This window comes from Neovison vison, chromosome 6, assembly GCF_020171115.1.
Source record: "Neovison vison isolate M4711 chromosome 6, ASM_NN_V1, whole genome shotgun sequence".
In the NCBI taxonomy this organism is placed as follows: domain Eukaryota; kingdom Metazoa; phylum Chordata; class Mammalia; order Carnivora; family Mustelidae; genus Neogale; species Neogale vison.
The window spans coordinates 176,081,005-176,095,442 of record NC_058096.1 but is presented as its reverse complement, the minus strand read 5'-3'; positions in this window follow the sequence as shown (position 1 = coordinate 176,095,442).

Here is a 14,438-nt window from a genome sequence, read left to right as displayed (position 1 = left end):
AATCAGACACATTTGAAAAAAGAAGAAAAAAAAAAAAAAGAAATCCAGAGAGAAGATGATGGGGGATGGGTGAGCCTGGTGGTGGGTATCAAGGAGGGCACTTACTGCATGGATCACTGGATGTGGTGCATAAACAATGAATCTTGGAACACTGAAAAAATAAAATTAAATTTAAAAAAATGAAAGAAATCCAGAATTTTGAGATTAATACAATAGTAAACTATTCATTGAAAATGGCTGAGCTCTCTCTCTCGTCCTCCCTCTCTTGTCTCCTTCCTTCCCTTCTGTCTTTCATGAATGTTAGAAGAAAGTTTGAGTTGCAGATGATGTGTTGGAGATGGAGGCAGTCAGTCTCTGCTTCCTGCTTGTTCCCTCCCCTGCACTCAGCCCTAACTAAGGTGTTGGATTTCAAGCTATGCAGAGTTCCCTCACCCATACTAAGCTTCAGGCTATGGTATCCACAGGAAAAGTTGCTGGCAGAGGCAAGGACATTTTTTCTGGCAGGCTGTGTGTGTAGAAATGGTGAGCCAGACTGATGCTCTCATGTTACAATACACACTATATCTGATGACTACTATGAAGTGGCAAACAATTGATATTTTTGATTCTTAATCCTTTAAATACTTGCTTTTATAAATACACCAATTTTTGTTTCCTTTTCCTTTTCCTTTCTTTCTTTCTTTTTTTTTTTTTTTGTAAATTACAATTAGTTCTCAAACCATTGTTGGACTGATATGAGAGTTGATCCTATATAACATTAGAATTAAGGAAAGGTAACCAAGTCTGAAAGAGCATCTGCAACATGCAAGTAAAGCGATGGATAATGTGTGAAATTCTCCTTCCACATGTAAGTCATGAGTTTGTAACTTCAGTCTCCCCTCCCCCAAAGAATGCTCAAACAACCTAATCTGACATTGCTTCATGACTTCAACAATATTATCTCTTCTGTGCTAGGTTTAATGCTAGGACTCTGTGTTTCTTAGGAGAAGGAATGGTGTGCAATATTTGTTTTATCCATGTTTGTGCAAGAAACTTAAACATGATAGATTTCAAAAATGGTCTTATTTGCCTGGTTAATCAGCTATAAGTATACATTCAGATGAAATGCAGGCTGTCAAGTCTGATACAAGAAGGAGAATTTTTTTTTTTTTTTAACAATAACAGCAGAAAAAAAAATACTATGAAGGTGGTCTCCAGAACAAGGCTCAGAACTTAAAAGTTTATGTATTCCTAGCTTCCAAAGGAATGTGTTCAAGATGATCAACATATTTCATTTGATACGTTTTTCAAAAGCTTAAGAAAAAATAAACTATCACTTCACATAATGAGAAATGATTTTAGGTGTCATATGATTCAGACGATAGCATTACTTTGATGTTCTTATGTCTGCCTTCCTTTTGGCATAAATTTTGTCTTCAGGCTGGCCCCCTTTGTGGTTGCAAGATGGCTACACTAATTAAATGAATTGCATCGAAATGTGACCAAGTCTATAGGAATAAGGAGTTCAATTTGATTTATAATTGCTTGTAAAATTAAAGAAAATTTCCCAGAAACCCTGCCCAAATTCCACTCACATCTCATTAAATGGAAATGTATTACATGTTCATGATTTCTGTCAAGCAGGACATATGCCCAGGCCTGGAATAAAGTTGGCCTTTCCTGGACAAGGTGAAGAGGAAGATGGTGGGCACCTGGGCAAAATTAAGATTAGGAAGAAGGGTAATGGGGGTGGAAGTAGGTGTTAGATATACACCTAACAGTGTCTACCATAAAAAATAATCATTCTAAAGTCAAGTCAGTTTAGAAAGTTATGGGTTTAATTTTATTTCAAATTTTCTTCATTGTGAAAATTTTAAGGTATTTTTATGCTCATGTGCATTATGAATCTTAAAGGTGGGATATAATGTGTAGCATTTCCCTACCTATTCTATTTATTTTTTTGTTTCTAGTTGTTACATTATTACATTGTTATATTGTTATAAACTCATGTAACAACATTCCATGGTTTATGAAATAATAGTACAGAGCTGCAAGATGCAGGTGCTGATCCTTTTGACCTCCCAAGATTTGAATTCTTTTCTATGTATGAGAAATTCTGCAACTTTTGAAGATTGGTGGGAAAGGTGGTAAGAGTTGGGAATGCTTTGTACCTTCTCTCTCAGCATGCCGTGTAGCTAGGTCACAGAGGTAGTTTTGACAGGGAAAGTGGTGACTAAGAAGAAAGTAAGGAGAAAACATCTCTCCTTCTCCTCCTATTTCCCCTTACCCCCTCCTTCTTTATCCTCTCTTCTTTTTCTTTTCCCCTCCTCCTCCTTCTCCTTCTTTCTTTCTCTCTCTCTCTGTGTGTGTGTGTGTCTCTCTCTTGGAGGGAACAACAGTTTTGTTTTGTTTTGTTTTCTCTCTTTAAATATGAACTGAAATGTGATCTGGAGGGTTTCTTATGGCAACTTAACCTTAAGCATAGTTCTCTAGCTTTCCTAATATTTCTATGAGCTACCCCAAGCCTTTTTAATAAATTATTATTCAGCTTATTTCAGGCACAGCCACCTTCTTTTGATTGCAACTGAGAACCAGGACCAATACAAGTATTGACAGTGAAAATAACATTCTAAAAAAAAAATAAAAGACATTACTAAATGTGACTACATAGTGATTAGTGACTACAGAAGGTAATGATTTATTCCAAAGAATTAGGCTACCAGACAATGTCCATTAATGCTGAACTGTCAAGAAAATATTCCCATGTTTAAAAGTGTTCATGATTTTGGTTTACATTTTTGCAAAGAACAGCTTAACTAAACATTGCCAATGAACAGCAGAATTACAGGGTAGAAATTTTTTCAACCAAAATGCTGAGAACCCTTGCTCATGATAGGTAATTTCTAATGAAGTTAAAATAACTCTAAAATGATTATATAGGTTGCTGGGAAAATGAAATTTGATTTATATAAATCTATCCAGGAATGCATAAGTGTTATAAACCAAAGAAATTGAAATATTTAAACTGGAAGGAACATACTCAGGAATACCAAAATTATATTTAAACCTCCCATGTAATTATTTTCATACTCTTTTTTTCAAGAGGTACATATCATTCAACTTTACTATTGTGTTTGGAAAGTTAAGAACCATCCTTCCCTTTACATAAATTATCATTATTTATCAATGCACCATTTTAAATTAAACCCAAGAAGTTTTATTCATTTTTTTAAGGCAAAAATGTTTTGGGGTGGAACTAAAAAAAAAAAAAAGAAAAGAAAAAGAAAGTATTCACAGCTTCAGTATTTTACCTTCTAGCTAAAAATTTACCATGCATGAGTCTGTACATCAGAATAACAAAAACTAAACAAGTTTGTAGAAAATGGCAAAAATAATTCTTCACAGGAAGCCCCATCTGTCATGGTTTGGTTAATTTCTAATGCTGAAATACCACTAAATCAAATACACAATTTTCTGTCTATTTTACTGAGATTAACTTTATAAAAACAAAGTTATAATGTTTTTCTAAGTGCTTTTCATTGGACAAAAATGTATTTCCTCTCCAGTTCCTCATTAGGCAAAATGAAAAATATTCATCTAAAACATGGGCTTGTGTGTGATTATCCAACCAAATAAAATTATTACTGGCAGGCAGGAAATAATGACTTAGAGATAATAGCTATACTGAATCAGATGACTTATGCAAATCTTCTCTCATTGGCAACCATTTGAGTCCTCGTCTGATTCTTTTTCCTTTCCAGCATTGTATTAAAAGGAATTCATTTCTCACAGGTCAGATTCAGTTTCTATTTATGAAGCTTGAAGTCCTAATCTGAACTGATTACTTAGAAACATAGATCAAGAAATTATGTTGCAACATCAGGTTTTGACACAAAATCAAATAAATTTCCATTGGCGTCTTTTTCTTGTTTTATTGATTTTCTATCAACATTAATATGATAACTGGTTTTTTAAATAAGTATATATGCATGTTCTCTGTTAGAAGTAATTGCTCCATCCCCCAGTACCTCTCTGATGTGATTTTTCAGTTTTCACTTTGTATTATTCTTACCTCTGCATATCTTAATTTTCCTACTTTAATGAAATCTTTTTTCATTGCAACCTCCTGCTGACACATAATTGGTTATTGATACAACATGCTGCTTGGCACATAGTAGGCTTCAATAAATCTTTATTGCACAAAGAACTCAATAAGTAATAAAATAAAATGCCTTACTGGTTTATGTTTTCTTTTATATCCTACAAAAATAATCCTGAAAACAGAAGTATTCCCATGGGTTTCTCTCATTGCACCAAATCTTGCTTCTACATAGAAAAGTGTTTTGAAAATTCTAATTTAAAAAATTCACGTATATTGCCCACTTGATTTTATCAAATTTTGGATTCCAGTTTGCTTCTTAAGTGCGTGTCTAAGGAGAGGGGTTGGTCTTTTATCACCATCTGTCTTCTTTTGAGTCTAATATATTGTTCAAGGTTAAGCCATTGGCCCCAATTTCTCCACCTCCCCACCCCCATTGATGTGCTTTGCCATATAATGTTTTAGTCCTTCCCACAAAAGGCAAAGCCCTGTCTCATGTTTTTAGCCTATATAGCTTGCTTTAGCCAATAATATTTCATACTGCAAATAGATATTTGAGATACGTTTGCATATTCGGGCATGCTTTCTTTTCTCTTTCCTACATTGCCATGAGAAGAACATACCCAGCTAGCCCCTGGATCTGGTAGGTAGGACAAGAAATCCCTGGACCAGAGCTATGGTAACTAACCAGATTATAAATCACAACCATCCTAGCTACCAAAGTATGTAACAGAAACACCATCCAGCCTGTATTTGTGAGCAAGAAATAAATGCAAGGGTCGTATGCCAAGGAGGTTTTATAGTTGCTTGTTATGTAATAACAATGACTAATAGAGAAATGATTGAAGAGTACTGAGTCACAATATTTCTACTCCTGAGAAAACTGGTAATAAAGATAATAAGAAGAAGAATTGCAACTTATTAGTGCCTACCAAATGCCAGCAATACTAGAGGTTTTCATGTTTAATCCCATTTCATGCTAGGAAGATGACTCTATAAAATAGGAAATACTGTTCCTATTTCATTCCCATGAAGAAAGGACTCAGAAAGGGCCTATAACTTGCCGAAAAACAGAAAGGTAGGAAGTGGCAATTCAAGCTTACCAGTCAATGAGTTTAGAATTAAAAAAGATTTTATTTTGTGCCAAAATGGCAAAATTTGCCTTTGATAGTCTCAGATTTCCCTTTTGTTATTCCATCCTCTTGTCTCCAGTCCTGAATTCTTCTCAGCTCATTTCTTATTGAAATTAGTGCTTTCATGCTGCTTAACCCTAGATTTTAAGGACTCCAAATTTAGATTGCCTTTCATGGTCTCCTAGTTTGGTAGTGGGTTATAAGAATAGATGGGTGAGAAATTACTTTCAGATAGCTGTGGAATGTTCATAGCCAAACAAAAGAAAAACAAAACCACCACCACCACCAACAACAACAAGAAAAACCAAAAAAACCTTAAAAGTTATTATCTGAATAGATTATTCTGTCAAATAAATTTTAAGTGAATCACCCAGCTTTATTGGATTAGATTTGTGGGCAAGATAATTGGAAAGAAAATCAAGGGTTGCTTAATAAACAAAAACTTAGGAACAACAGGGATGTCAGTTTCCAACCTCAGCATTGTAGAATTTGAATGTCATTTGATTAGAGAACACAAAGCAGGACTAGCAGCCAGGTTGATATTTAAAAATGCAAATTTAATGAGTAGCTTGTATTCTACTAAATAGAGACAGTCATTTTTTTTAAAGTGTTTTTAGGAAAGGATACATATTTGAGGGGAAAAAAGAAAAGTATAGCAAGGTATGGAAGATCAAATGTTCTGTTTCCAGTATTTGGAGGGGCTCAAGTTAGGGCACATAGAGAAAGCCAGGTAGATAGAAAGGGGAAGAGCGCTCCAAGCATAGGGGAATTCTAGTGCTAAAGTCCATAAGGTGAGAATGTATCTGATATCAAATTTGTCAAATCAAGAGCCTCCCCAAAACCAATTTTCTTATTGTTTTATTTTTTTAAGAAATTTTTTTTCTAAGATTTTATATATTTATTTGATAGAGAAGAGACACAGAGAAAGAATGGGAACACAAGCGTGAAAGTCCAGAGGGAGAAGCAGGCTTTCTGCTGAGCAGGGAGCCAGATGCAGGGCTTGATCCCAGTACCCTGGGATCATGACCTCAGCTGAAGGCAGACGCTTAATGACTGAGCCACCCAGGTGCCCCTTATTCTTTTCTCAAAAACAATAAGTTTTTGCCCTGGCAAAAAATTATCTGGTTACTTGCTTACCCAAATCTCCACTTCAAATTGCTTTTGTAGATACAGTTTGATTTAAATACTTCTGAGGACACGGTGCTTAATTGTTCAGTCAGTTAAGCGGCTGCCTTTGGCTCAGGTCATAACCCCAGGGTCCTGGAATTGAAGCCCAAATTGGACTTCCTGCTCCCTGCTCAGCAGGGAGCCTGCTTCTCCCTCTGCCTCTCTGTCTCTAATGAATAAATAAATAAAATCTTAAAAAAAAAAAATACTTCTGAGGATTAAAAGGAAAAGCCAATGCAAAGGTTACAATATATATTTTTCTCTCTTAAACATGTGATGATTTTTCACTTTAGTTGCTTGAAAGTCATATAATATTGTAAATATGTGGGTTTGCAAATTGGCTTATAGGGATTCAAACTAGAGAAGATAGCATTTATTAAAGAGAGAAATTTATTATGCTATAGAACATATATCACACAAAACTCAATTAGTCTCTCTTAAAGTAAGGTTTCCCATGTTACTTATCTGGCATTGTATATATTGGCCAATAACTTTCATGGGTTTTTCCCCCCCCCAGGTAGACATTTTTCTGCTGCTTATAAGCAAATAATCCTTTTTTCTCCCACGTATGTTTGCCTTAACTATATTTTCTTAAGTAAATACGATACTATTGGATGCTTACAATTTTAAGGGAAATAGAATTTATTAAAAAAAGATAATTAAGAGCTTTAAAAAGGGGAACCCTCCTGACATTGTTGGTGGGAATGCAAGCTGGTACAGCCTCTGGAAAACAGTATGGAGGCTCCTCAAAAAGTTGATAATAGGGGCGCCTGGGTGGCTCAGTGGGTTAAGCCGCTGCCAGGGTCCTGGGATCGAGTCCCACATCGGGCTCTCTGCTCAAGAGGGAGCCTGCTTCCTCCTCTCTCTCTCTCTGCCTGCTTCTCTGCCTACTTGTGATCTCTCTGTCAAATAAATGAATAAAATCTTTAAAAAAAAAAAAAAGTTGATAATAGAGCTACCTTATGACCAGCAATCACACTATGGGATAGTTACCCTAAAGATACAAATGTAGTTATCTGAAGGGACACGTGCACCCAAATGTTTATAGCAGCAATGTCCACAATCGCCAAACTATGTAAAGAGCTTAGATGTCCATCAACAGATGAATGGATAGGGTACCTGGGTGGCTCAGTGGGTTAAGCCTCTGCCTTCGGCTCAGGTCATGATCTCAAGGTCCTGGGATGGAGTCCCGCATCGGGCTCTCTGCTCTGCAGGGAGCATGCTTCCTTCTCTCCCTCTCTGCCTGCCTCTCTGCCTACTTGTGATCTCTCTCTCTGTCAAATAAATAACTAAGATCTTTTTAAAAAAACACAGATGAATATATATATGTATATAAATATAAATATATATGTATATAAATATATACATATAAATATATATATATCCATATAAATACACACACACACACACACACACACACAGGAATACTATGCAGCCATCAAAAAAACCCTGAAATCTTGCCATTCGCAACGACGTAGATAGAACTAGAGGGTATTATGCTAAGCAAAATAAGTCAATCAGAGAAAGACAATTATCATATGATCTCACTGATATGAGGAATTTGAGAAACAAGACAGAGGATCATAGGAGAAGGGAGGGAAAAATGAAACAAGATGAAACCAGAGAGGCAGAGAAACCATAAAAAGCTCTTAATCTCAAGAAACAAACTGAGGGTTGCTGGAGGAGAGGGGGGTGGGAGGGATGGGATGGCTGCGTGATGGACACTGGGGAGGGTATGTGCTATGGTGAGTGCTGTGAATTGTGACTGGTGAATCACAGACCTGTATCCCGGAAACAAATAATACATTATATGTTAATAAAAAATAATAAAATAAAATAAAAATCACTTGTTTAAAGGAACGTTTTCAAACATTTGCTTGAAAGTGAAAAATTTTACCAAATCCATTAAGTAGTGCGTTAGCCTGATACTTTATATTCTCCCTATTCTACATTACCTTGAATAATCAATAATTGGCTTAATTTTCTTTAACAAATTATTTTTCAAATGATTTGGCTTTAATCTGGGCAAGCATATCATCAATACTGACATTTGCACAGTGTCCAGTGGCTGAAGTACAGATTTATTCTTCTTTTTCATAGGAAATAGGCATAGACATCAATGAGTTAATGAATACTAATGTTTGTGTGCTGGTAATATTTATTTCTTTTACATAACAACAAAAAAGATTGACTCAGTTTTTTCTGATGGAGACAAAGTGCTGGGAAGCTCTCTAAGCCCTCTGTAGCCCCAGTTCCAGTGTATAAAGGGTCGTTTAAATCAATTTAAAATACTTATATAAATGTACAAATAAAAGAATATTTTGAAATAATATATTACACTGCTTTTGGAATGCAAGTCCTATGTAAGAATAGTTGCTCTGCACTTTGTCTCATATTTGCTATTAAATTTCTGTTTACTTTAAAATAAGATTTTAGGTCAAGAACAACATCTGCCCTGTCCCTAAGTAGGATTTGATTTGAGTAGATTGTAACAGTTTTTTGGATTCTAATTTTTAAGTTTTAAACACAGAATTCAAATTAAAGGAATAATTGGTAATCCTATTAAGAGGATTGGTTAAAAACTTGGATGTCATATAGGACATTGATTAGCCTGTTAAAATAATTGTAACTATGTAACATTTACAAAAACTAAGGTATGTTTAATTCTTTAGAAAGATGCCAGAGAAGAATTTTAGACATATGTATTTTTTTCTAATTCCCTTCTTTCATTACCAGCTGATAATATCAGGAAATTGCAATGATTCAGAGTTAGAGCCTTTCAGATCTTTGAAGGATATTAAGCTAAGAAGAATATATTGATTGAATTTCATGCAATCTGTCTAGGTTGCATTTCTAGTTAGAATAATTTACTTTGTCCCAGGGTTATATGTGACCCTGATGATATCTATCAAAGGAAATTGCTCATTTCTTTACCTTCATTTTTATTGCTTTATTGACTCTGTGTTGAAAGTTCAGTTTAGACATAAGAACTTGAAATAAGGCACAAGAAGCAGCACCTCTACCCTGATAAACAGAAAAACAACAACAACAAAAAAAAACCACTCACTTTTTTGTGCCTTTTGCAAATCATGATTGTTGTTCTGATAAAAAAATTCAGGTCACTTGCCTTTTGGCAAACTCTCTTCATCAGCAGTCTGAATGCTTCTTTTGAACAAAAGAAAAAGGCTAGACACAATGTGTAAGTTTGGTTTAAAAACTGGCAGGTTATTTATTCAGACAGTTGTAGAAAAGGGAGAGGTAGAAGTTTTCATAAAAGAGCTTGAAGAAAAAGGGTATCACTTGCAGGTGAACACCCACGTGTAACAAGTTAGTGAGGAGGTTAGAAAGTATAATGAAAGGGCAGTGAGTATCAGATAACTTTGTAGTCGTCACACATTGGGGACTTGGAGATGGAGGCTGTAGAGTACAAGTATTTAGTCTCTAGCTCCAGCTTATAGATCTTGGCCCATGTTTCACTTTCCCCAAGAAACTTTCTCTTTCAAACCAAGAGACATCTACATCTCTTCTCCTTCAGCATCTAGCCTAGACATGCACATGTATGTACACACACACACACACACACACACACACACCATGATAAATCCCTTAGGTACATTGGCCCTTGAATTATATTTATCTAGTACAGTATAAGGCAGAAGTTTGGACTTCTACAGAAAGAGAGTGTGATTCAAATCTGGTTCTTAATTTTGCTACTTTAGTGTTCATAAATCAACTATTTAAAACCCGCTGAGACTTCATTCGTTCTCCTGTGTAAATGAGGATCATAGTTACCACTTTAAGGCATTGTAAAGACTAATTTGTGTGTGAGGTGATGATCTAATGCCAGACTGTCTGCTCAACTTCTAGCATTGCATAGTGTTTTACACACAGAAAGTGCTCAATAAATTGTAGTGAAAAAAAAAAAAAGTGAGTGTGGTGTTGGTGTATATTCTCCCCTTCTATATTGATGCTAATTCATCAAGTAGGAATTTAACTTCTATTTTTATAGTCCTGGGAAAGTCACTCCTGGCAAAGCTACATCTTTCTCCACATGCTCTTTGACATTTCCCAATGTAAGATGGTTTTTCTGCTTAGAAATTTTGTAAGAGTATAACATCTGTTAAAGTTTTAGTTCTTTATTGGGTGGAGTTAGTCTATTAACAGCTAAAACCTACATATGCCCTGATTTACCTGTGACTATCTCTTTAGGATTGCCTAACCATACAAATGGGCTATAAGAATTCTATTTTTTTCCTTTCTTGTGATAAATGTCTCTTGATATTTTAAGAGTAAGGGAACTCCATTTCATTACTAAGTTTTCTAGCTTCTCTGTGATTGAGAGGTAAGCTTAATTGAGAGAAAAACATAATGTGTCAGATATTCCTCCATAACAAACTACCCTCACATCTAAGCATTTTAAGACAACAATAATTATTACTATTTTTTTCTTTCAAGATTTTATTTAAATTCAAGTTAGTTCACATGTAGTATAGTATTAGTTTCAGGGGTAGAATTTAGTGATTCATTACTTGGGTAGAACACTCAGTGCTCATTCCATCAGGTGCCCTCCTTAATGCCTATCACCCAATTACCCCATCCCCCACTCTGAACTCCCCTCCAGCAACTCTGTTTTTTCCCTACAGTTCAGAGTCTCTTGTGGTTGGCCTCACTCTCTGTCTTTATCTTATATATTTTTCATTCTCATCCCCTATGCTCATCTGTTTTGTTTCTTAAATTCCACAGATGAGTGAAATAATATGGTATTTTTCTTTCTCTATTTCACTTAGTATAATACATTCTAGTTCCATCCATGTCATTGCAGTCATTGCAAATAGCCAAATTTCATTCTTTTGCTGGTTAGGTAATAGTCCATTCTGTGTATGTGTATATACCACATCTTCTTTATCCATTCATCTGTTGATGGAGATCTGAGCTCTTTCATGTTTTAGCTATTGTGAATAGTGCTGTTATAAACATTGGGGTATGTATGCCCCCTTCAAATCACTATATTTGCATCCTTTGGATAAATACTTAGTGATGTAATTGCTGGGTCATAGGCTAGTTCTATTTTTAAAGTTTTAAGGAACCTCCATGCTATTTTCCAGAGTAGCTGTACAGTTTGCATTCCCACCAACAGTGTAAGAGGGTTCCGCTTTCTCCACATCTTCACCTACATCTCTTGTTTCCTGAGTTGTTCATTTTAGTCATTCTAACCAGTGTGAGGTGGTATCTCATTGTGGTTTTGGTTTGTATTTCCTTGATGTTGAGTGATGTGGAGCATTTTTTCATATGTCTGTTGGCCATTTGTATGTCTTCTTTGGAGAAATGTCTGTTCATGTCTTCTGCCCATTTCTTAACTGGATTTTTTTTGGGGGAGGTATTGAATTTGATAAGTTCTTTATAGACTTTGGATACTAGCCCTTTATCCAATGTCATTTGCAAATACATTCCTCCATTCCATGGGCTGCCTTTTAGTTTTATTGATTGTTTCCTTGACTGTGCAGAAGCTTTTTATCTTTTTATCATTTTTGCTTTTGTTTCCCTTTCCTCTAGAGACGTGTCTAGAAAGAATTTGCTGTAGCAGAGGTCACAGAGGCTGCTGCCTGTGTTCTCCTCTAGGATTTTGATGGATTCCTTTCTCATATTTAGACCTTTCATCCATTATTAATTTTTTTCTATAAATTTTTTTTCTATAAGAAAGTGGTTCAATTTCATTCTTCTGCATGTGGCTGTCCAATTTTCTCCAACATTTGTTAAAGAGACTTTTTTCCATTGGATATTCTTTCCTGCTTTGTCTAAGATTAGTTGGCTATATAGTTTGTGGGTCCATTTCTGGGTTCTCTATTCTGTTCCATTGATCTATGTGTCTGTTTTTGTACCAGAACCATACTGTCTTGATGATTGCATTTTTGCAATACAGCTTGAAGCCTGGAATTGTGATGCCTCTCACTTTGCTTTTTCTCTATTACTTTAGCTATTTGGGGTCTTCTTTGGTTCCATACAAATTTAGAATTGTTTATTCTAGCTCTGTGAAAAATACTGGTGTTATTTTGTGTCTTTGTATCTTCTTCAATTTATGTTCTATAGTTTTCAGAGTACAGATTTTTTACCTCTTTGGTTAGGTTTATTGCTAGGTAACTTATGATTTTGGTTGCAGTTGTAAATGGGATCAATTCCTTGATTTCTCTTTCTGCTGCTTCATTATTGGTATATAGAAATGCAACAGACATCTGTGCATTGATTTTATATTCTGTGACTTTACTGAATTCCTCTATCAAGTCGAGCAATTTTTTTGGTGGAGTGTTTCAAGTTTTCTACAGAGTATCATTTGATTCTTCCTTGCCAAGTCAGAAGCCTTTTATTTCTTTTTGTTGTCTGATTGCTGAGGCTAGGACTTCTAGTACCATGTTGAACAACAGCAATGAGAGTGGACATCCCTGTCTTCTTCCCCACCTTAGGGGAAAAACTGGAAAGTTTTTTCCAGTTTTTAAAAGGATGATTTTAGCTGTGTATCTTCACATAAGGCCTTTATGATGTTGAAGTATGTTACTCCTATCCCTACTTTCTTGAGGGTTATATCAATAAAGGACATTGTATTTTGTCATATGTTTTCTGCATCCATTGAGAGAATCATATGGCTCTTATACTTTCCTTTATTAATGTGGTGTATTACATTGATTTACTGATATGGATTTGCTGCAGCCCAGGAATAAATCCCACTTGGTCATGGTGAATAATCCCTTTAATGTACTATTGGATTCAGTTAGCTACTATCTTATTGAGGATTTTTGCATCCATATTCATCAGGGATGTTGGCTATTATTATTTCTTAAAACAATAGCCACTTACTAGCTGCTTATATCAACTTTGATTCTGCCCCAGTGGCCAAAGTAAGTCTGTCCCACTTGTCCAGGCTTAAAGACATTGTGGGAGGGCATAATTAAAGGACAAAGATTCAAGAGGGTACAGGAAGTTAATAGAAATTGGGTGCATTGATTTCTTGCAGGAATTACACTTTGGCCAAGGTTCAAGCCATGTTTATTATAATCAGTGTCATCTGTACCAAGGCTGATATTTGGCTCTGTCTCTGGTGTCTTTTTCCCAATTGATTCAAAATGCTCAGCCAAAGAGATGATCAGCATAAGGGAGATTTGCCAAACAAGACAAAGATCTGCTATGTGTGTGTGTACGTGTGCGCGCGCGCGCACGCGCGCGCGGGCATGCGCGTGTGTGAATTACCCAGCCAAGCTAGTTGTGCCGGCACAATTTACAGGGATAGGTATCAATCTATCTAGACTGTTTTATTACATTGATTAAAATTCAGGAAACCTAAGGAATTCAAAAAGTTCTGAAAGAGAATTCTCCAGGTACCTATTTTCACTAGTGTGAAATTCTGAGAAGAGAAAATGTTTAAGTTACTAAATTAATGATTTAAGGCTAACAAAAAGCATGTGAGGAGAAAAATCTTTTCTGGGATCTGATTGGGCTACATTCTTACATTGTGTAAGTCCCATGATCTTTTTCACTTCCACATTCTAATCTGGAAAATTACAACAAAACCTTTTTTAAATGTAAAGTTTTCTTTAGAGGATCTCTATTCCTGAAGATGCTTTGTAAACTTAAACATGTGATAAAATGAAATGTTCCAAACATATCCCAATTTTATTAGAGTCATACAATTTTGGCATAGGAAGGAACTTTAAACAACAGTTTCAATAATTAGCATTGTTCATGGAATATAGCAGGTTCTAGGGCAATTAAACCCCATCTGGCTGATTAAGGTGTATATGACCTATCAGTCACTTTTCCAATAGCAAGATAATTATCATTCTTATTTTCTTGAGAACATTTTTGTTTCTAAGATATTATGATTTTGGAATATTTCATAAGCTGTTTTGGTAAAGATTTAGAGTTTTCTGCACATGTAAGTCATATTCATATAAGTCATATTCTTATATAAAGAAGAACAATTTATTAGTAAACAATAAAATATTTTCTGTTGTTGAGTAAGAGCAAATAAAGCTTCATTTGGGTCTCTAAACCAGAGTAGCCAAACCCAG